This window comes from Dendrobates tinctorius, unplaced genomic scaffold (genome assembly GCF_039654945.1).
Source record: "Dendrobates tinctorius isolate UK_male_01 unplaced genomic scaffold, ASM3965494v1 ptg000035l, whole genome shotgun sequence".
Taxonomy (NCBI): Eukaryota; Metazoa; Chordata; class Amphibia; order Anura; family Dendrobatidae; genus Dendrobates; species Dendrobates tinctorius.
Genome location: NW_027361703.1, coordinates 2,975,001 through 2,998,775, shown reverse-complemented (window position 1 = coordinate 2,998,775; position 23,775 = coordinate 2,975,001). Strand labels below are relative to the sequence as shown.

The 23,775-nt window shown below is 44.8% G+C and overlaps 1 long non-coding RNA gene across 2 annotated transcripts in view; it reads left to right on the top strand.

Moving 5' to 3' along the window:
• The first annotated feature begins 14,039 nt into the window (after positions 1-14,039).
• The window catches only part of LOC141087816 (uncharacterized), a 116,441-nt gene continuing 106,705 nt past the window's right edge, over positions 14,040-23,775 (top strand). For both annotated transcript variants that reach the window (XR_012231725.1, XR_012231724.1), the window contains exon 1: positions 14,040-14,459. This is a non-coding gene — a long non-coding RNA (uncharacterized lncRNA). The remainder of the gene's footprint in view (positions 14,460-23,775) is intronic.

Sequence of the window (23,775 nt, the reverse complement as noted above, 5' to 3'; positions counted from 1 at the left end):
GCGGGTAACTAAGCGACGCATGCGCTTAGTTACCCACAGTTTACCTTGGATACCAGCTCCCAGCGTCTGCTTATGGGTCGCCCTCCCAGGGCTGTGGGGTACTCGGTACCGGGCCGGTCTCTCAGAGGGGATTGTCACAGCACCAGTGACCCGGTTCGTGGCCCTGGGTGCCCATTGTAAAAGGGAGTTGTTGCAGTGTGAAAGTTTATAAGTGATTCGTGACGCCACCTGTGGTGTTCGGCAGTGAAGATGTAAGCTGACGCTGCAGACAGATCCTCTGGGACAGATGGTGTGGTGCAACAGTGATGTTATAGCCCTCCACAGGCAGGGCTGTAGTACCAGGGCAGTGTAGGTGAAGTGACACGTAGATGGTGTAGTGTCAGGCGCAAGGGATGTAGCAGTGCTGGGCAGGTTGGCGCAGGAATAAGTGGAGGACACCAGGGCATGTAGTTCCAAAGCTTTACTCACAGTCTGTGGCAGGTACAGGTGCCCGCATCCGTGCCGTGTCCTCCGGGACAGGAGCTCAGCCAACTTCCAGGCAAAATGAAGTACTCCTTCCCAACACTCCTCCAACATATGTGCCTTTTCTGAACGTCTCCTCTTATAGTGCCTTTGAATGAAGTACTCCTAGTACTGAGTTATACTGGAGTTCCTCCTGTCAGATGTTCCTATGAACTCTACTTGTACGGCAGACAGCTGTAGCCTGCTTCAGGGACTCCTTGCTACTAAGTCCCGGCTCACTATTATGTTGCTGTTGTGCCCCCAAGTCAATAAAGCGGCCACTACTTCTATTCCTCCGGTGTCTGCTGCAGGACCATTAGTATCCGTACAACCTTGGGGACTGGACCCCGGCCTTGTGCTGTGAACTTGGGAAGGGTTCTCTCTTCCAACCCTGTTCCGTAGTTCCTCTATTCTCCTTACGTTCCGTGCCAATCCTTCTTTCCTCTGGAGAATCAAGCATCCTTTCTTTGTCTCTTTCCTGTGCCAGCAGACCCAGATCACTGTGGCCTGCTGCAGCACTTGCTTCTCCCATCCCTCTCCCTGGGATCTTCTCTGTCTCACTCTCTGTCTTTCTACATCCTCACTCACTGACTGAATGAATGACTGACTGACTCATCTCTTCCCGCTCTTTTATGTATACTAAACTCCACCCACCTCCCAGCACGTTTCGTGTTCCAATCAGGGAGCCACCAAGGGGTGCTATGCTACACTCCAAGCAGGGAGCCGCCGAAGGTGCTTTGCTACACTACTTTGTGGTGTGGGGTGCAGGTGTTGGAGTGTGGTCAGGTGTCTCCACCTTACCTGAATAGTGGGGTACTGTTATGAATGAGTCACAGAGGAGGAAAAAACAAAAAGCAAGCTAAGCCCAGAAAACCGGAGAGGTTGGCAACTAGCGGATTGCAGACCCCTGATCCTATCCACAAAAACTAGCAGTAGCAGGGGAGCATGCCTACGGTGGTCCTACACGCCTCGTCACGGCCGGAGAAGCCTAAAGAAAGGGAAAATCTAAACTGCCCCAGAGCAGACCCCAAAGCAATAGACAGCCCCCAACATGTATTGTCGGTGAAACAAGATGAAAACACAGACACAGATAGAAAGATAGGCTGAGCAAACGATGGGGCCCTCGCTAACTAGAAAGGACAGGAAAGAAAAGCTGCTGTCTGCAATCACGCAAAAAACCCTGCCAAAAAAAATGTCCAACACGTCTGATAGAAAAAGGCCCTGAAATCACTATATCAGTACTCAGGTATATTCTGAAGACAGAGCAAAAGAGATCAACTGATCAGAGACAAAATGGGGATTCATCCCAGTCCCAGCCAGGGCTGGCTGAATACAAAAACTAAGTAAACCAGACAAAACCTCATATGAACAATGGCAGAGAAAACTTAGCTTTAGGAAGGCAAGAACCAAACTGAAAACAAGGAGCCACAGTCAGGAAAAATCACCAGCAAGAAACTAGAGAGTCGGCTGCCTTAAATCCAATCAGAAACTCCTGATGTCCAATCGCAGTCCTCTTCCTCAGGTGGCCGGTCTCTGCCATTTAGATCAGCTTCATTACCTCCCTTCACCAACAGAGGGCGTTCAGATAGAGCACTCACTACTCCTCTGTCAGCACAGCCAGCTCTATATCCCTCACCAGAAGCCAGAGGCAAACCCAAAAATGAGCTCACAACAGGGTACCACACCTCAGGAGGAGGTGCAGTACCTCTGTGGCGACTGAACCCTCAGGGGTGCCACACTTACAGTGCTGGGAGCTCGCTGATCGATGGTCTCCCGCTGCCACATGCAGCGATGCGTGCTGGCCAGCAGGAAACCAGCGATCAAAAAAATGTCCTGGACATTAGAGCATGATCAGCGATACCCAGCGGGGGGACGGTCGCTGATACGTGTCACACACAGCAAGATCGCTGGTGAGATCGCTGTTGCATCACAAAACTTGTGACTCAGCAGCGATCTCGCTAGCGATCTCGCTGTGTGTGATAGGGGCTTAACAGTTTCCTTACTTCCTGGTTTCTGATAGGGAGGCCTGTTGTGAGCTCTCTTGATCCGAATTTTGAGGCAAGGCTCCCTCTGGTGGATACTGCTGGTAGTGGTGCTGGTCAACATGATGTTAACCCAACAGCTGCAGAAGATAATTGGAAGATTGGTGGTAGTGACTGGGACTACATAAGGGAGCAGACTTCTCTCAGTGACTGCTGGTGATACTCCTTTCTTTGCTTACTGAGGATTTCTGTCTGCTGTCTAATCCTGCATTTTTTCAGCCAAGTGTCATTTGCTAAACCCTTTGCATTTGTTTTTGCCTTGCTGTCAGGGGTCAGCTTGCTCCCCCTGGGGCTTCTGGCTCCTGCCCTGTATTTTTGTATCTTGTGTTTGTTTGCTCAGTTCCCTGCTGTATTAGCCTGTTGCTAGCCGCCAGTTCACCCCGAGTGCTGATATAGTGGGGGCGAGGTTGTTCAAACCTCAGTATTTTTGTACATCAGTCATGTTGGAATTATTAGGGTTTTTGTGTGATTGCAGACAGTGCCTTTTCTGTCCTGTCCTTTCTAGTCAGTATGGACCCCATCATTTGCTCAGTCTATTTTCTGTCTGTGTTTGTGCTTCACCTTGTCTCACTGGCAATATATGTTTGGGGGCTGTCTATTCCTTTGGGGATCTGCTCCGGGGCAGTTTAGATTTTACCTGTCTACCTTTCTGTCTTTAGGCTTAGTTAGTCCTCCGGCTGTGACGAGGCGTCTAGGGCAATGTAGGAACGCTCCACGGCCACTGCTAGTTGTGTTGTTAAGATCAGGGGTCTGCAATCCGCTGAGCGACCAACCTCTCTGGTGTTCTGGTGGCATAGCCTATTGCACTCTCCTCCTTGGTGACCCATTCATAACAGAGGTCTCTCCTCCTTGACTGACAGCTCTGGGGAACAGTAGAACTATAGAAATACAAAGCTCAGCACAATTTCTGCTGTAACACATTCAGCTATCAGTGGTTTGTTCTGGAGTCTACACTATAATCACTGCATTAACACATAAGCCACTTGGACAAAAAAACAGCTCAAGATAGAGCAGAGAGGATGAATGATTAGCAGACCTGTTCTGAAATCTGCGTGCTGGTGATTTATAACTGCATCTCTTCAAAAGGTGGAGGGAAGGGAAAGGAGGTGAGCAGCTAACTGCTGCATAGAAATCAATGGGCTGGAGAAAGCTGGCTGGGATGTTAGATTTAAAGGCTTTATCCAGGACTTTTTTTTTTTTTTTTACTATGTGCCTAACTGTAGGGAGCCGGCTGTCAATTAGCATGTCGACAGTCACATGCTCCATTGAAAGAGTAGGCCCAAAGAAGAAGAGCTGCCCAGCTAATGTGGAAGAGCTGAATCACCGAAAGAGGCAGTTGTTGATCATTCTTATCCCGCACCAAGTAGAACAAGTAGGTATTTACCTCTGCTCGCAAATAACTGCCTATTATTTTTTTACTTGGAGCCTAAAAACTCATAAATCATGGAAAACCCTTTTAAGCTTTCCAAGATTTCAGTTTTTTATAATCGTAAAAGTAATTTTTCTTCTGTGTTTATAAGTAGTGATGAGCGAATATATTCGGCACTATTCGTTACTCGGCGAGTAATTAGGTATTCGCCTCGGTATATACGATTTATCCGCCCAGCATGTTTGGCACTTCATTTGCAGCCAATGAACATGCTGGGCTAGCTTGCCAATCACAGTAATATCGGCACCATCTTTGGTGTGACATTACTGTAATTGGCTGGCCTTCCAGTACTTGCTGCAGCTCTCTGCTATTTTCCACTTAAAATACCTAATATTTCTCTAGCAGTTGTGTGACTGACGCAATCTGTATACAGATAATCTTACGTGACAATTTAGCAGGGGCAATGATCTTCATTACTCCGCATTTTGAGGGTATCAGCAAGATGATTGAAAAAAAAAAATCATAATTTTCTATTGGTTTAAAAATAGCGTATCTTTATCTAGCAGTTGTGCGACTGGCACAATCTGGGCACAGATAATCTAATGTGACAATTTAGCAGGGGCAATAATCTTCATTACGCTGCATTTGGAGTGTGTCAGCAATACGATCTCCAAAAAAATAGCCACACATTGCTAGATACAGTGAATTTGTACGTAAGACCTTTGAAAGGGTACTTGTGAATAATAAAGCCAGTATTTTTTGGTTTCATAAGCATAACGCATTCAAGATGAGAAAGGGTGACATTAAGAGATGTCGATGTGGTGATGCCTGCCAAGGCCATGTGATAGATCCAAAGGTGACTATCTCGTTCTAGTTTCTTGTCAAAATTTGTTCAGCGTGCTACACCACTAACGAACCCAGACAAGTGCGTGTTGTGGGTAGGATGGCAGACAAAGGCACCAGTGTGTTGACAAGCAGCTTCACGAAGTCTTCCACATGGTCCTGTCTCAGTAGCCAAGAGGCTGGGCCTCTGAATCATCAACCTGGTCCTTCTTCCTCCCACTATCAAGAGTTCTAGGAGACATATGACCCCAACGCTGGCCACTCTGAGGAACTGTTAACGTTCCCTTGTAATTTTGTTGTCCCAGCGCATCCTTCACTTGTCCCTGCCCCACACATTTATAAGAAAGCAGAAATATCCAGCCATTACATTTCCTGTCTCTCCTTCTCTTCATCCTCCCAATCATTCCCCAGCTGGGAAATCTGCAGCACTGCCTTTCAAACCCCACTTTATTAAGAGGAACAACTGAGCACAATAGCCATTGTGGCATTTCCACTATTTAGTTTATTTGGGCCTATGGACGTCATCAGCCTTCTGGATCGCTGTGCACATGCGCAGACCGGCGCGCTCTTAACATGATAATTGCAGTTTTAGACGCTGGCTTTTTTCTCACCCCCTATAGCGCAATTAGCTGCGAGGGTTTCTGAGTGAGTCACCACAGCTACATGTTTTTCTTTATAGTGAGCGTTGCGTGTTTGGCACATGCGCCATGTTGCTATCCCGGGCTGTACCTATGAAAGAATCTTGTGGATTGGTTTAGGCACATATTAAGTGAAAGCATATCATTGATTGGTGGAGGCTCATATTTAAACCTTACACACCCTCTGCCTGGACACGCCCCCGAGGAAGCAGGGCGAAACGTGCGCGTCGGGGCAGAAGGACGGGGCTCCCAGTGTACACATATTGAATGTTGCTAGGATCCAGGTAATGGCCCCTGTGGGTCCAATCATGAATTTTAATTATTAGACTCTGATTTTGTGTGGGCGGTTGGTGACAGCAGTTTCCATAAACAGGCAGCTTCCATGACCTTTGCGGTGGTTTATGGCTAATTGCTTTTGACTGCTATGATGTGATATGTCCTCCCAGCCCACCCAGCAATTATAGTGTTAGGTGCCCGTCTAACATATGTATTTGGCAGTAATGGCCATAAGTATTCATTGGGTCACCAATACACACTTGCTTGAATAATTGGTTTTGTCTTGAGTTATACTGTTCTTGATTGGCAGGCACAGGGCCCAGAGCCATGCAGCAATAATTATGCTAAAGGGAGTCGTGTGTTCTTTTTTTCTTGCACTACTTTTGTAAACATTAAAGTCTTTTTACCTTTTATACGTGAAATCAATAAAAATGTTTTTTACCATTGAAAAGCTCTGTGATTGGTCTTGGCTTAATTAATAGCAGGATCTAGTGTTTTAATTGTTGCTTATAAGAGCATAGTATATTGTTATTGTGTGGCATATTTAGGAGTGATTAATGGTCCTGTCTCAGTAGCCAAGAGGCTGGGCCTCTGAATCATCAACTTGGTCCTTCTTCCTCCCACTATCAAGAGTTCTAGGAGACATATGACCCCAATGCTGGCCACTCTGAGGAACTGTTAACGTTCCCTTTTAATTTTGTTGTCCCAGCGCATCCTTCACTTGTCCCTGCCCCAGACATTTACTAGAAAGCAGAAATATCCAGCCATTACATTTCCTGTCTCTCCTTCTCTTCATCCTCCCAATCATTCCCCAGCTGGGAAATCTGCAGCACTGCCTTGGCGAAGTGGCAGCAGACTCCACTGAAGCTCATCTGTTTAGGTGATAAAGCTCATAACGCACCCCAGCTGTTGAAAGGGATAAAAAAAAAAAAACATATCGATCATGGCTCTACCCACTGAACCTCCAACCAGGTCTGGTTCTGTGTGATAATGGGCGTAACTTGGTGGCAGCTTTAAAGCTCAGCAAGTTGGTACACGTTTCATGCATGGCCCACGTGCTGAACTTGTACAGCAGTTTTTAAAAATATACCCTGACTTGCCTGACCTATTTGCAGCAGCGCTTTAATTTGCTTCATCACTGACTGATTTGTGACCTGCCCACACACTGGAATTGGACCATCCATATGTTGGCAAGACTTAGCAGTGGGGCAGTCTGAATTCCAGCTTCTCAATGCCCATTAAAGTAACACTCAGCCCCCACACATAACTGTCGAGAGGGCGTGGATCACTGACATATGTGAAGTTCTTCAAAACTTTGAGTATTGCACCAAGATGATGAGCGCTGATGACACTATTATGAGCGTAACCATCCCACTACTCTGTCTATTAAAACATTCGCTGCAGAATCTGAATGAGAAAATTTTGAATGCCGAGCAGGTGGCTATGGAGCAAGATTGTACAGTGGCTGATACCACACAGCCCACATGATGACGAGGAACAGGAGGATAAGGATGAGGTGGAACAGGATTTTTCACTCTGCGCTACAGAGGGGACTCCCAATCCCAGCTTCATGCCTGTCCAGCATGGATGACCTGAAGAGGAGGAGAAGGAGGCCATGCATCACGAGTAGGAGAGGATGGTTACAGTTCTTCATGGTGAGGACACTGAAAGCTTCACTGTTTGTAGTCTGCCACACATGGCAGCGTTCATGTCCAGATGCCTTTCCCAAGACCCTCGTGTGAAAGACATTTTGTCCACCATGAAATACTGGTTGTGCATCTTTCTTGTCCCACGGTACAAGGAGAAATTTGTTTGTCTAATGTCGGAGGCAGGAGAGCCATTTAGAATGCATTCATGAGGGCCATAGTGGAAGACTTGCTAAATAGATTACCCTCAGACAACTTTGGTGGCAGAGGCACCAGCTCTTTTTGCCCACAAGGATTATATGGGAGGGTCACAAACACCAGGTGCAACTCAGGGGGGTACATGTCCACAAACTAGGACATTTTCATGAGACCGTCCCATTAGCAAGAGCTATTTGTGTGTGTAAATATGAAGTAGAGGGAGAAGTTGACCAAGATGGTGAAGGACTACTTAAGTGTCCATACCAGCATCCTTCCTAATTCTTCAGTGCCCTTTAACTATTGGTTGTCCAAGCTGCACACATGGACCCGACCTCTACTTGTATGCCTTGGAGGCGCTGCCATGCCCTGCAGCAAGTGTGTTGTCTGAGTGAGTTTTTAGTTTGGCAGGTGCAATTATAATGAATAGGCGCACACGGCTGTCAACAGAAAATGCAGACAGGCTGACTCTTCTAAAATTGAACAAGGGCTGGATTTCTTCTGACTTTGTAAGCCCAACTGATGACACCAATGTTATGTAAATGAAGGCCAAATGTTTTTGTTTGGAAGTTGTCTTAACGTCAATCCTTTACAATCCAAAACCATTTTATTCAGGAAATCACCTCCTCCTCCTCCTGCAGCAAGTACTTAGGATCCAATACCACGTGGGTATTGTTTTGTACTTTTTAAACCTTTGCACATTGTGCAATGCTGAAACTTGTACTCTGTCTCTACCTCTTGAAAAGGGAAAAGTATATGCACACAAATAGGGATCACCACAAAGATATGAAAAAAGTATCAATTTTATTAATGGACACAACAAACAAACACTTTGTGGTTAAAAACAATTAAAAAGTCTGAACAACCAGACATTGATAACAAAACAAAGACAATGGGTCATTTTAATAGTTAAATGCTCTGGGTCCCAAGACCAACCATACAGTATAATGCCAGGTATCTGCTAGTTACCATAACCTAGGGTCTATCGAATCAATTGTTATGACAATCATGACCTCAAATCAAAAAAATACCATATTATCAATAACTACTATGGTTACATAGAAATTCTACATATACCATGGACAGAAAATTGAATGCTTATCATGTTGCCAACACAAATAAACATACATTAATAAGTCCCTTTCCCTAGCGTGATATCACCTGGTTTCTGAGGATGAACAAGCTACCGGGTAGGTTACATGGGACCCAAAACCCACGCGTATCGACACAGTGATGTGTCTTTCTCAAGGTCAGTGTGATGTTCTGTTGAAGTCCTTTATATACCTATCCAATTAGTAATCACTCTTACCAGCTGAGTTTCAGAGTGGGGGAGAAAGGTAGATCGGATCTGAGTTTAATGAAACAGCGTCCTGCTCCCATCCGTGTGCAGGAGCTTAGGCCTGTTTCACACTTCCGTTTTTGTGTCCGCCAAACGGATCCGTTTCCGTTTTTTGACGGAAACTGATGCAAACGGATCCGTTTTTTTGACGGATCCGCGGTAACCACTAATGGAAGTCTATGGGACAAAAAAAACGGATCCTGCAAAAAAATGGCGGATCCGTTTTTTTACGGAAACCAACGGATTTTGACGGATTTGAAAAAACGGAAGTGTGAAACAGGCCTTATATTAAGATCATATATCACATCAATACATTCAAGCACAAGAACCAAAACATAAGGTGACGCATAGTGTGAACACGGCCACAGTTTGATGTGTCAAAAAACAATCTGGACACTGGCACAACATAACAGCAATAATAAACTTTATCTGTGCACTCAATATAATGCGCTAAAAGCGCTACCATAAGATGACGCATAGTGTGAATAAGGTCACAATTTGATGTGTCAAAAAAAAAAAAAAATATATAGTCTAGACACTGGCACAACATAACAGTAATAATGAACTTTATCTGTGCACTCAATATAATGAGCTTTTATCTGTTCACTCAATATCACGGCACCCAGATTGAATCCTTGCTGGAAGCATCTTGGGGATATAGCAAAAATCATGTATCACATCAATACATTCAAGCACGGGCACCAAAGCTTAATGCGCTAAAAGCGCTACCATAAGATGATGCATAGTGTGAATACAGCCACAATTTAATGTGTTAAAAAGTTGTCTAAATATTGGCACAGAATGACAGTAAAAATATATCTGTTCATGACACCCAAATTTAATAGCCCTTGCTAGCACCATGGCTTAATGCGCTAAAAGCGCTACCATAAGATGATGCATAATGTGAATACAGCCACAAAATATATCTGTTCACTCAATACAACGACACCCAGATTTAATAACCCTTGCTAGCACCACGGTTTAGTGTGCTAAAAGTGCTACCATAAGATGACGCATAATGTGAATACAGCCACAAAATATATCTGTTCACTCATTATAGTGACACCCAAATTTAATAGCCCTTGCTAACACCACGGCTTAATGCGCTAAAAGCGCTACCATAAGATGACGCATAGTGTGAATCCGGCCACAATGTAATGTGTCAAAAAAGTGATCTTGACACTGACGCAGCATGACAGTAAAAATATATCTGTTCACTCAAAATAACGAGCCCCAGATCTAACAGCCCTTGCTAGCACCACGGTTTAGTGTGCTAAAAGTGCTACCATAAGATGACGCATAGTGTGAATACAGCCAGAGTGACATGTGTCAAAGAATGGTCTAAACACTGGCACAGTTTGGCAGTAAAAATATATCTGTTCACTCAATATTACGACACCCAGATTTAATAGCACTTACTAGCACCACCGCTTAATGCGCTAAAAGCGCTACCATAAAATGATGCATAGTGTGAATGCAGCCGCAATATAATGTGTCAAGAAGTGGTCTATACACTGGCACATCATGACAATAAAAATATATCTATTCACTCAATATCCAGATTTAATAACCCTTGCTGGCACCACGGCTTAATGCGCTAAAGGCGCTAATAAGATGACGCATAGTGTGAATACAGCCACAATATAATGTGTCAAGAAATGGTCTATACACTGACACAGCATGACAGTGAAAATATATCTGTTCACTCAATATAACGATATCCAGATTTAGTAACCCTTGCTAGCACCACGGCTTAATGCGCAAAAAGCGCTACCATAAGATGACGCATAGTGTAAATACAGCCACAATTTAATGTGTCAAAAAGTGGTCTAGACACCGGCACAGCATAACAGTAAAAATATATATCTGTTCACTCATTATAATGACACCCAGATTTAATGGCCCTTACTAGTGTAGGGAAGGTGACCTGACGGACGGACGGACTAGTCAGAGTGAAGAAAGATAGGTTTGCACAGTGTAGGTAGGAGACAGTGATTACAGTGGGGAAACAACTAGAAAAGTGTAGTGGACGTGCAGTACCTTGGGATGACCATTAGATGGCAGGGTGGAGTGTGAGCAAAGGACTTTACAGCAGCTTAGGGCTTTAGAAACCGTTGGTCATGGGGGGCGTGGTGACAGTTAGTGACAGTTTCAAGGAACCGGGGAAGTTATAAATTCTGAGGGAGGGTTCCAGAAGGTTCCAGTCCCCAGGGGGAGCCCAGGTGACAGGAGGACTTCGCCAGTCTGTGTGCCCTGAGGAGAATCCGACCAGGGGGACTGAGGAGAAGAAACGTCAGGGGGGTGGTCCTGACAGGGAAGGACCGCAGCAGAGACAAGGCTCTGGGTGGAAGACACCGTATGTGTTACGACGAAACTGATTAGTAAAGTGCTGTTGGTGTACGGGCCTAAGGCGGCCACAGTAACCGAGCTGTCAGGATTGTCACAGTGTGAGACGGGACGTGACGTGTAAGTACGTCCCTTGTGTAACATACGGTGTTGAAGCGGCCCTGAACACGGAGGGCAGAGAGAGATATCGCGGTGTACCGCGAGGACCGTCAGTCGGACGGTGAGCAATAAACTTGGACCTGTTGCACCCAGAATCTGCCTCATCGTGTCTGTTATCATCTCTGCGCGGTAAGAAGTGGGACCACCCCCTATCACCCCCCAGCTCGGCACCCCACCACCGACCCTACACTAGCACCAAGGCTTAATGTGCTGAAAGCGCTACCATAAGATGACCCATAGTGTGAATGCAACCACAATGTAATGTGTCAAAAAGTGGTCTAGACACTGGCACAACATGACAGTAAAAATATATCTGTTCACACAACATAACACCCAGACCCAGTAGCCCTTGCTAGAAGCTCCACGAAAATATAGGGAAAATCATATATAGTCACCAGGTTATTCAAATCAGATATAATTGTGAAGTCTACGTGTTTATATGTTCATAATTTATCTTGATGAAATCAAGCACCCTCCTATATTTTAAGTCACTCAGAAACCAGGCTCTGATATCACGCCATATAGATATAGACTTAACAGGGTTACTTAGCTAATCCTGAAGAAGCTAACCATCTGCACGAAATTCTCCTGCAGATGTTGATGACCAACATATTAAGACACAGAGCATTTGAGTCAGACATGAACATGAGTTATTTTAGTATCAAAGGTACATCCATATGAAGTTCCAATATAATACAAGGACTAGACCACAACTTGTGTACCATCAATAAGAAACATAATCATCACAAGATAATTAGTCTTAAATGTCCATATATTTTCCAAGATGTAACGAATTGGTGGTTGTTCTATCCCAATCAACTTCATCATCACGTATCTTTCAGAAGGTATTCTCCCAGATTTGGATCCCAGTCCTAGAGCCCTACGGACAAAATAAAAGAAAAGAAAACGTCATGGGGCTGGGGGTTCACGGGAGGAATCAGTGTATCTAGACCAACTGTAGACTGGTCATCAAAGGAGATAAGAAGATAGTAAGTTTACTCTCTTTGTAGAACCCTGTATACAGCAGCTCTTCATTTAAACCCCCTGGAGCCAAGCTTTTGAGTTCAAAGATCCATCTGGCTTCACGCCTCAATAGCTCATTTGTAATTTTACCTCCCCTGATGCTTGTCTGAACTCCTTCCAGCCCCATGACTCGAAGGGACTGACTACCACCATGACATTCCAAAAAATGAGCTGCCACAGACGTGATCTGTTTTTCTTTAGTTTTATCAACTCTAGCCGTGGCTATATTAGAGAGATGTTGTTGAACTCTCCTGCGCAACTCTTGTGTGGTTTGACCCACATATATCATCAATAAAGCGGTACCATCCATGCACATGGCACTGGAAGGCTGATTTTGCGCATTAAGCCGTGGTGCTAGCAAGGGTTACTAAATCTGGATATCGTTATATTGAGTGAACAGATATATTTTCACTGTCATGCTGTGTCAGTGTATAGACCATTTCTTGACACATTATATTGTGGCTGTATTCACACTATGCGTCATCTTATGGTAGCGCCTTTAGCGCATTAAGCCGTGGTGCCAGCAAGGGTTATTAAATCTGGATATTGAGTGAATAGATATATTTTTATTGTCATGATGTGCCAGTGTATAGACCACTTCTTGACACATTATATTGCGGCTGCATTCACACTATGCATCATTTTATGGTAGCACTTTTAGCGCATTAAGCGGTGGTGCTAGTAAGTGCTATTAAATCTGGGTGTCGTAATATTGAGTGAACAGATATATTTTTACTGCCATACTGTGCCAGTGTTTAGACCATTCTTTGACACATTACACTCTGGCTGTATTCACACTATGCGTCATCTTATGGTAGCACTTTTAGCACACTAAACCGTGGTGCTAGCAAGGGCTGTTAGATCTGGGGCTCGTTATTTTGAGTGAACAGATATATTTTTACTGTCATGCTGCGTCAGTGTCAAGATCACTTTTTTGACGCATTACATTGTGGCCGGATTCACACTATGCGTGTGAATCCGTAAGATGCCATAAGATGTTATGGTAGCGCTTTTAGCGCATTAAGCCATGGTGTTAGCAAGGGTTATTAAATCTGGGTGTCGTTGTATTGAGTGAACAGATATATTTTGTGGCTGTATTCACACTATGCGTCATCTTATGGTAGCGCTTTTAGCGCATTAAGCCATGGTGCTAGCAAGGGCTATTAAATTTGGGTGTCATGAACAGATATATTTTTACTGTCATTCTGTGCCAATATTTAGACAACTTTTTAACACATTAAATTGTGGCTGTATTCACACTATGCATCATCTTATGGTAGCGCTTTTAGCGCATTAAGCTTTGGTGCCCGTGCTTGAATGTATTGATGTGATACATGATTTTTGCTATATCCCCAAGATGCTTCCAGCAAGGATTCAATCTGGGTGCCGTGATATTGAGTGAACAGATAAAAGCTCATTATATTGAGTGCACAGATAAAGTTCATTATTACTGTTATGTTGTGCCAGTGTCTAGACTATATTTTTTTTTTTTTTTGACACATCAAATTGTGGCCTTATTCACACTATGCGTCATCTTATGGTAGCGCTTTTAGCGCATTATATTGAGTGCACAGATGAAGTTTATTATTACTGTTATGTTGTGCCAGTGTCCAGATTATTTTTTGACACATTACATTGTGGCCGGATTCACACTATGCGTCATCTTATGGTAGCGCTTTTAGCGCATTATATTGAGTGCACAGATAAAGTTTATTATTGCTGTTATGTTGTGCCAGTGTCCAGATTGTTTTTTGACACATCAAACTGTGGCCGTGTTCACACTATGCGTCACCTTATGTTTTGGTGCTTGTGCTTGAATGTATTGATGTGATATATGATCTTAATATAAGCTCCTGCACACGGATGGGAGCAGGACGCTGTTTCATTAAACTCAGATCCGATCTACCTTTCTCCCCCACTCTGAAACTCAGCTGGTAAGAGTGATTACTAATTGGATAGGTATATAAAGGACTTCAACAGAACATCACACTGACCTTGAGAAAGACACATCACTGTGTTGATACGCGTGGGTTTGGGGTCCCATGTAACCTACCTGGTAGCTTGTTCATCCTCAGAAACCAGGTGATATCACGCTAGGGAAAGGGACTTATTAATGTATGTTTATTTGTGTTGGCAACATAAGTATTCAATTTTCTGTCCATGGTATATGTAGAATTTCTATGTAACCATAGTAGTTATTGATAATATGGTATTTTTTTTATTTGAGGTCATGATTGTCATAAAAATTGATTTGATAGAACCTAGGTTATGGTAACTAGCAGATACCTGGCATTATACTGTATGGTTGGTCTTGGGACCCATAGCATCTAACTAATTATTAAAATGACCCATTGTCTTTGTTTTGTTATCAATGTCTGGTTGTTCAGACTTTTTAATTGTTTTTAACCACAAAGTGTTTGTTTGTTGTGTCCATTAATAAAATTGATACTTTTTTCATATCTTTGTGGTGATCCCTATTTGTGTGCATATACTTTTCCCTTTTCATGTGCTCTAATCCATTTATATGCACCAGGTGATCCCACCTAAACTGATATTGTGGTTGGTGCCTGTTTACTCTATATCTTGTCTGTCTCTACCTCTTGTAATAACTGCTAAGTGTATTGTGATGTCCCCATCACGGCGTCTTTCAGCCTCTATGATACAAACACCTTCGGTAATTTTTGGAAAACTTTGCACATTGTGCAATGGTCACATTTCTACTCCCTATCTCTACCTCTTGTAATAACTGTAAAGTGTATTGTGATATCCCCATGATGGCCTCTTTCAGCGTATATGATACAGACAACTTGGGTAATTTTGGGAAAACTTTGCACATTGATGCAATGATGATACTTGTACTCTCTCTCTATCTCTACCTATTCTAATGACTGCAAAATGAATTACGAGGCCCCCATCACTGTCTCTTTCAGCATGTACGATACAGACCCCTTGGGTAATTTTTGGAAGCCTTTATACATTGTGCAATGGACAGATTTTTTTTTTCCCTCAATCTCTATATATTTTATTTGTTTTTTATTGTGTTGCCTTTCTCTTGGTCTCTTAAGCGTGAATCTGGTAGCCTGATGTTGTTTAGGGTTTGCACTTGGACATTTTGGAACATAAATGCATTATTATGAGCCACACAATTCTTCAGGTTTCAGCCTTACACACAGGGCCGGTTTTAGGCAAAGTGGGGCCCCAGGCAAAGTTTAAGATGGGGTCCCAAATGCTAACATATTGCACATCACACAGAACCATTTCGATTGTATTTACATGCGCTGAGTTCAGGCCGCTAAATGAGTGTGATCAACAATATTGAAATCGTTCAACACTTGTTTCCTGGCCTCTTTCCACCGTCTGAGAAAGAATGGGGACAGAATGATCACTAATGGATCAATCTGTCCCCATACAGTATCATGTTATCCGCAGCACATCTATAGTTTACACCCCATTGTCCTCCATATAATATAATGTGCCCCATAGTCCTCCATATAGTATAATACACTCCTCATAGTCCTCCATATAGTATAATACACTCCTCATAGTCCTCCATATAGTATAATACACTTGTCATGATCCAGCGTAGATCTGACAGTTTAAATGGATAAGTGAACTTTTTTCCCTTTGGCTAGGTGCCAAAGTGATGTGATTGCCCCCGGTGGCCATTAGAATTATTACACGTGGTGTCGTTCATTCTAAGTTTCCCCGGTGGTGGAGTGGTAGTGCACTTTAGTTTCTTTGGTTTAGTGCACGTAATTATAAATCAGGTTTGAGGCTTTATAAAAGGGAGCCAGGTTTGTTCAATCACTGTTGGTGATATTGTGTTCGTCATTTGGGAAGCAAGCCTGGGTGAGGAAGGAGCTGAACATGAGTCCTGCGCAGCCCAGCCAGAGGAGACAAGTTGCTAGGAGCGTACGCAACAGAGCAAAGCTAAGTGGTGTTTCCCCTGTATTGTCATTTTCCCTCACGTGTGTTTAGTACAGTGGTGGGATTAGTTTCCGCACCGACCAATTCCCTAGTGAGGGTTTAGGTTCAGGGCGAGCTAGGGTTTTTAGGTTCCTGTGCGTCGCCCGGTGCGGAATCGGCATAGGGAACGTTAGGAGTGCAGGGACACTGGCTCAGGGGAGTACAGGAGGTCTCCATTTCCCTATTGCAGGGCCCACCATTGTTAATGTTACCCAGGTTCCCCCGTTATTATTTAATTTCGCCTTACTGGAGGCGGGGTTTCCAGACTACTGTATGTATAACGTGTAATACCTAAATTCGCCAGTTGGAGGCGGCGTATCCAGCTTCACGTCTTTTATTATTTAAATTCGCCCTACTGGAGGCGGTGTATCCAGGGTCACGCGTGTCATGGGTTCGCCTTGCGGTACTCGCTGCGTCCAGATACACGTGACCATGACAACACTCAGTCCTCCATATAATATAATACACTCCTCATAGTCCTCCATATATTAAAATACACTGCTCAGTCCTCCATATAGTATAAAACACTCCTCATAGTGCTCCATATAGTATAATACACCGCCAGTCATGCATGTAGTACAGTTCATTTCCCATAGTATAACGCACCCCATAGTTCTTCACATAGTATAATGTATTCCCCATAGTCCTCGATGCAGTATAATGCAGCCCCGCCATACAGTATAATGTAACCATCCATAGAATATAATGCAGCCCCCCTCTTATAGCATAATGCAGCCACCCCACAGAATATAGTGCAACCCCTCCATAGAATATGGCAGTCCCCTCATAGAGTATCATGCAGCCCCCCATAGAATATAATTCAGCCCCTTATATAGTATAATGTATCCCCTCCATAGAATACAATGTAGCCCTCCTCATATAGTACTGTATAATGCAGCCCTAATAGAATATAATGTAGCCCCCTCATATAGTATAATTCCCCCATACAATATAATCTAGCCCCCATAGAATACAATGTAGCCTCCTCATATAGTATAATGTAGCCCCCTCATAGAGTATGATGCAATCACCCCCATAGAACACAATACAATCCCCGAATAGAATATAATACAGCCCTCCTCCCCATAGAATATAATGTAGCCTCCCATATTATATAACAGTCTACCCCAGAGAATTTAATGTATAATGTACCCCCCATGGTATATAACACAGCACCATGGTATATAGCACAGTACCACATGGTATATAGCGCAGCCCCACATGGTATATAGCACAGTCCCCCTCCCCCAGCACAGCCCCACATGGTATACAGCACAGCCCCACATGGTATACAGCACAGCCCCACATGGTATATAACACAGCCCCACATGGTATATAGCACAGCCCCAGATGGCACACAGCACCATGGTATACAGCACAGCCCCTCCCCCAGCACAGCACCATGGTATACAACACAGCATCCCCAACAGCACCATGGTATACAGCACAGCCCCCCAACACAGCACCATGATATACAGCACAGACCCATGGTATAAAGCACAACCCCCCTAGCACAGCCCCATGGTATGCAGCACAACCCCCCTGCACAACCCCCTGGTATACAGCACAACCACCCCAGCACAGCCCCATGGTATACAGCATAACCCCCCCTAGCAAAGCACCATGGTAAACAGCACAACTCTATCGTATACAGCACCCCCCAGCACAGCCCCATGATATACAGCACGGCCCCATGTTATACAGCACCCCCCAGCACAGCACCATGGTATACAGCACAGCCCCCCCAAGAATGGCCCCACAGTCCAGTACTCACTGTTGCATTAAAAAAAAAAAAAAAACTAAAAAAAAACCACTCCTCACCTTCTCGTGCCCGCGCTGATCCCCATAGCGGCTGCATGATGTGCCGTTAGCTGGGGGACCCTGGGGGAGCAGGGGCCTAGGCAGCTGCCTGGTCTGCCTGCCCCTAACGTCGGCCCTGCTTACACAGAATAATAATCTGAGTAATGAAACATGCTCTATATACATGCTGCTAGTTTGAAACTCTTACCCACACATCCATTTATAAAGGGAAATTCTACATAATACCTCTGTTAGCATACACCATATACTACTCATATACGCAGCACCCCAGTGGGCGGAACACCAGGGTACAAAATATGTGTCCTTCCCATGTGTTACATCATTCCCACTCTGCTATCCAGGAAGGGGGCGCTGAGCCCTCCTGCCCACAACCTGTAGTTGCACAAACACAACAGTCATCAACCACGTCCAGTTCGTTGTCCCAGCGCAATATTCAGTTGTCCCTTGTCAGCATATACAATGTCTGTTCACAAATTGTTAGTTAGATAGGGCATACATATTTGTTAGCACTTGACCAGTGATGAATTTTCCAGGCTCCTAAATGAGACTTGTGTCTCTTTATGAAATTGTTGCTTATCTTACATTTTCTAATTTTTTTTCCTTACCAAAAAAATGGTGATGGGGTATTGGCCAGTTTCTGTATATTTTAAGCACGTTTAAGAGACTGGATTAATACGCTCCACAGACCTATTCAGGTTGCAGCCTTACACATATTGGAACAAGGTCATTGCCACACTAATGGGTCGTCCTCCCAGGGCAGGCCGGGTACTCGGTACCGGGCCCGATGAGCTTCAATGGGAGATGTCACGGCAGCTGGAACCCGGCCCGTAGCCCTGTGTGTTCTTTGTAAAAAGGGGAATGTTCAGTGTGCTTATGGTGATGAAAGTTTCGGCAATGAAGATGTTAAGCCGACTCTGCAGACAGATCCTCTGGGACAGATGGTGTGGTGCAGCAATGATGTTATAGCCCTCCACAGGCAGGGCTGTAGTCCCAGAGCAGAGTAGGTGAAGTGACACGTAGATGGTGTAGTGTCAGGCGCAGGGGATGTAGTAGTGTCGGGCAGGTTGACGCAGGAATAAGTGGAGGACACCAGGGCATGTAGTTCCAAAGCTTCACTCACAGTCTGTTGTGGTACAAGGGCCCGCATCCGCACCGTGTCCTTCAGGTCAGGAGCTCAGCCAACTTCCAGGCAAGATGAAGTACTCCTTTCCAACACTCCGCCAACATATGTGCCTTTTCTGAATGTCTCCCTATTGGCGCCTTTAGTGAAGTACTCACAGTACTGAGTTACACTGGAGTTCCACCTGTCAGATGTTCCTATGAACTCTACTTGTACGGCAGACAGCTGTAGCCTGCTTCGGGGACTCCTTACTACCTAGTCCCAGCTCACTATCGTTGCGTTTTGCCCCCAAGTCTTGTGTGGGAATAAAGTGGTGACAACTTCTATTCCTCCGGTGTCTGCTGCAGGACCATTAGTATCCATACAACCTCGGGGACCGGACCCCGGCCTTGCGTTTAGAACTTGGTAAGGGTTCTAACCCTAATCCTTAGTTCTCTTCTTCTCCTCATGTTCCGTACTAATCCTTTTCCTTCTTATGGAGAGTCAGGCTTTCTATTGATGTTCCTTTCCTGTGCCAGCGGACCCAGGTCACTGAGGTCGGCTGCAGCACTTCCTTTCACTTCCACTCCGGGGATCTCCTTTCACAGACTGACCTCATCAGACTCCTGTGACAAACTGACTAAATCCTAAACCCTTCCCGCTCTGTTGGTGCAAACTAAACTCCACCCGCCTCCCAGCATGCTTCGTGTTCCAAGCAGGGATCCACCAAAGGGTGCTTTGCTACACTACTGTGTTGTGTGGGAAGCAGGTGTTGGAACGTGGTCAGATGTCTCCACCTTACCTGGATGGTGGGGTACCACACCTCAGGAGGAGGTGCAGTACCTCTGTGGTGACTGAACCCTCAGGGGTGCCACACTAAGGTCTTTACCTGAGCTCTGTAGCACTGCCTTTCACCTGAGTAATACACTCCACAGACCTCAACACTCTCTGGGACATGTCCTGTAATTACTCCATTGTTGCTCAAAACCATGCAAAAGAGAAATTCTGCCTGGTTAGGTAGTTTCCAGAAGAAGTGAGTAGGGGCTTGTGTAGATTGGTCAAAGGCACTCCTGTTTCTTTCCCTTGAGAAGGCTTATTCCAAGTAAAATGAGGCTTGTACATGATCCTGACATAGGTTTCAGGCTTGACAGACTGACCACAATACAGGCCCTCGCTTGTATGCACTGTATTTAGAATTTAATTTGAATGCTTTTGGTGTCTGGTAGAATCCAATTTACTGAACTTTATCATACAGCTCCCCCAACTCCTGTATTATATTCACTTTACAGCGGCTTCACCCGCTATGATAGAGGTTCCATTGGGATCCGATGGCAAAAATGAACTGTGGACGTTACAAAATGCAGGTTTCAGAGCTCGTGGCGGCCCTCTGAAAATTAAAAGTGAGGGCCGCATAATGACATGGCGGTGGACATGGTGGTGGGTGATGCCCAAAATTCATATGGGCATGTTTGAAATAGCATTGTAAAGGGAAGGGGAATATGTATTCCACTATCTTGCTAACTATTTGGCATGAAGGCGGGACCTCCCAAACAATGGAGTGAAAGCTCTCCCAAATGAATGATACAGGGCCACCTGAGAGCCCATACCAAATTCAGGTTTCACGGCACCTTCTGACACTCTGCTAATCGGCAGCGAGGGCCGCATAAAGACATCGTGGTGGACATGGTGGTTGGGCGATGCCCAAAATTCAAATGGACATGATTGAAATGGCATTGTAAAGGGATGGGGATTATGTATTCCACTATCTTGCTAAGTATTTGGCATGAGGAAAGGGATCTCCCAAAAGTAGGAATGAGAGCCCTCACAAGTGTTAAAGGAAAAACTAATCCAAAATGCTCTGTGTGAACATATGCTAAAGGGGAGGTATAATTTTTTTTTTTTTATTTAGCATTATATACATGTAATTATGATGGATAAAACATTTCTTAGCATTTTCCCTTTAAAAAAAAAATGTTGGTTTGGTAGGTCTTTTTAAAAATCCGTAAAACCGATGCAATAGTCTGGTAACATTATTCTCAGATACCATATGTCAGTCAGAAAGACATGCAGGCATCTTCTCCATGCTGTTCCCATTTAGTTTTAGCTCTTTTCCATCAATTTCAGCTTTTTTTCCATGCCCCCAGACCTGTTTATTGGGACCAGCAGAAAAATATTCTGCTTTCCCATTGACTTGGATATTAGAAATTATTTGTGCTGATTTTCCCGAATCTGAATATTTCACTATTCGATCATCACTATTTATAAATGTTCTAAAGCTATTTCACTCACTTGATCTTTATGGTCAGAGTAGCCTGGAAGAGTAAGAGCTGCTTTGTAGAGTTGAGCGACTTTGGTCGGATCGGGTTTCGTGAAACCCGAATGAAACAAAATAAGTTTCAGATGAAACTCGTCCGACTAGAGCAAAACAAAGTCGGAGTTTTGTCCGAAACCCGACCCCAATGCAAGTCAATGGGAAATAAAAGTCGGACGAAACTCCGACTTTTTTTGCTCTAGTCGGACGAGTTTCATCTGAAACTTATTTTGTTTCATTCGGGTTTCACGAAGCCCGATCCGACCAAAGTCGCTCAACTCTACTGCTTTGATGTTGAGCAGCTGAATCACTGGCAAGTCAGTGACTGCTCTGTGCCAGCTCCAGTGAGAACAGGCAGGTAATTTCCTCTATTAGCAACTACCTGCCTTCTAGTTTATAGGCTCATAGTAAAAAAAAAAAAAAAAAAATAGTTCTGAATAAACCCATTAAAGAAGTTGCCCACTACAAATACACTGATAACCTATCCTTAGGATAGGTCATCAATGTCTGCTCGACCAGGGTCCGACACCTGGCACCCCCACTGATCAGCTATTATCGGTGCCGCCGGCAGCTGCCATCCCGAAGTACTCACTTGCCGACCTTCTCGGTCTTCTGACAGTGGCCTGGCTTGGTACTGTACATCTGCATCCTAACCAAACCGCAAGTGAGAATTCCTAATTCTAATACCAAAACCTAACCGCAAGCGAGAATTCTGTGCAGAGGCCAGCTCCGCCACCACCGATAATAGCTGATCGGCGGGGTGCTGATCGGACCCTGGCCGATCAAACATTGATGACCTATTTTAAGGATTGGTCATCAATGTATAAATAGTAAACAACCACTTTAAGGCTACAGTCACAGTATTTGATTAGTATTTATGAGCCCAAACCAGGAGTGGGTCAAAAATACATAAGTGGTGACATGTTTTGATTATACATTTTCTGATTGATCAGTATTTTACATCAGTATTTGTAAGCCAAAACCAGGTGAGGAACAAACACTCTTGGTAAGGTTCTGGAGGCTGAAATCCATAGAAACCAGATTTACACTGTTAGGACGGCGGAACGCACCAAATATAAAATAACAGGAGGTGCGTTCGCCGTGCGGTAGGTGACCAGACCGCTGCTGAACAATGGCAGATGCACCTAATCAATGAGGTACTGCGCTCGGGTTAATGTCACCCGAACGCTAAGGACGGCTCTGTTCTGGCACAGAGTCGCAAGAGGCAATGTGATGCCGAGACGCGGCTCTGTTAGTGTCACAGAGACCTGCGTGTGGCGTCGCAACAGCGACCAAGAGTAGCTGCGGTTCGTGCATAGCAGCGGCAGGTAAAGCCGCAGATGTCGGCGCTGAGACACAGGCGCCGATGGACGCTAGTGTAGGCGCGGATCACGTGGCGTGTAACTTGCCACAAGCTGAGACTGACTATACAACTCTCTGTCACCATTCGTAATATCCGAGGGAAGGGGTTTCATAATGCGTCAGTCACCAGTCCACACATCCGTCACCATACACACACACAGCATAATATGCTACACTAGCGCATCGCCGAGCCGCCATGCGGGCTTTTTATAGCGATGCGCTTCCGGGACCTTCCATTAGCTTGGGAAGGACCAATCAGATCCGACATAGGACCTGAGCATGTGACCCCTGCTCTCCAGTGAGAGGTCAAGTTGCGGGCATGCCCAGTAGCACGGCATGAGGACTTAGCCTCAGAAGCAGTTCCCTGCAGAGCAGGTTGCGCTGCTATTGCTGCACCAGAGGTGGCAGCAACATCCAGGCTGTCAGAGCGAGTCTGAGCAGCAAGCCTGGCTCGCCGTGTTTGCTGAGCAACACACGGAGCGGTCGAGGAAGAATGGGAGACCGCAGGATGTCTGGCTCTGGACTCCCGCTGTGCAGTGCCAGGAATCCGACGCCTAACATGAACTATAAAAGCTTTATGTTTTAATACATGAGCGCTGGAACAGGGGCAGAGGAGCAAGCGCAAGCGAGAATTCCTAATCCTAACCGCAAGCTTGAATTCAGTCTGGACGCCGGCTCCGCCACCACCGATAATAGCTGATCGGCAAGGGTGCCGATCGGACCCTGGCCGATCAAACATTGATGACCTATTTTAAGGATTGGTCATCAATGTATAAGTAGTAAACAGCCACTTTAAGGCTACAGTCACAGTATTTGATTAGTATTTTTGAGCCCAATCC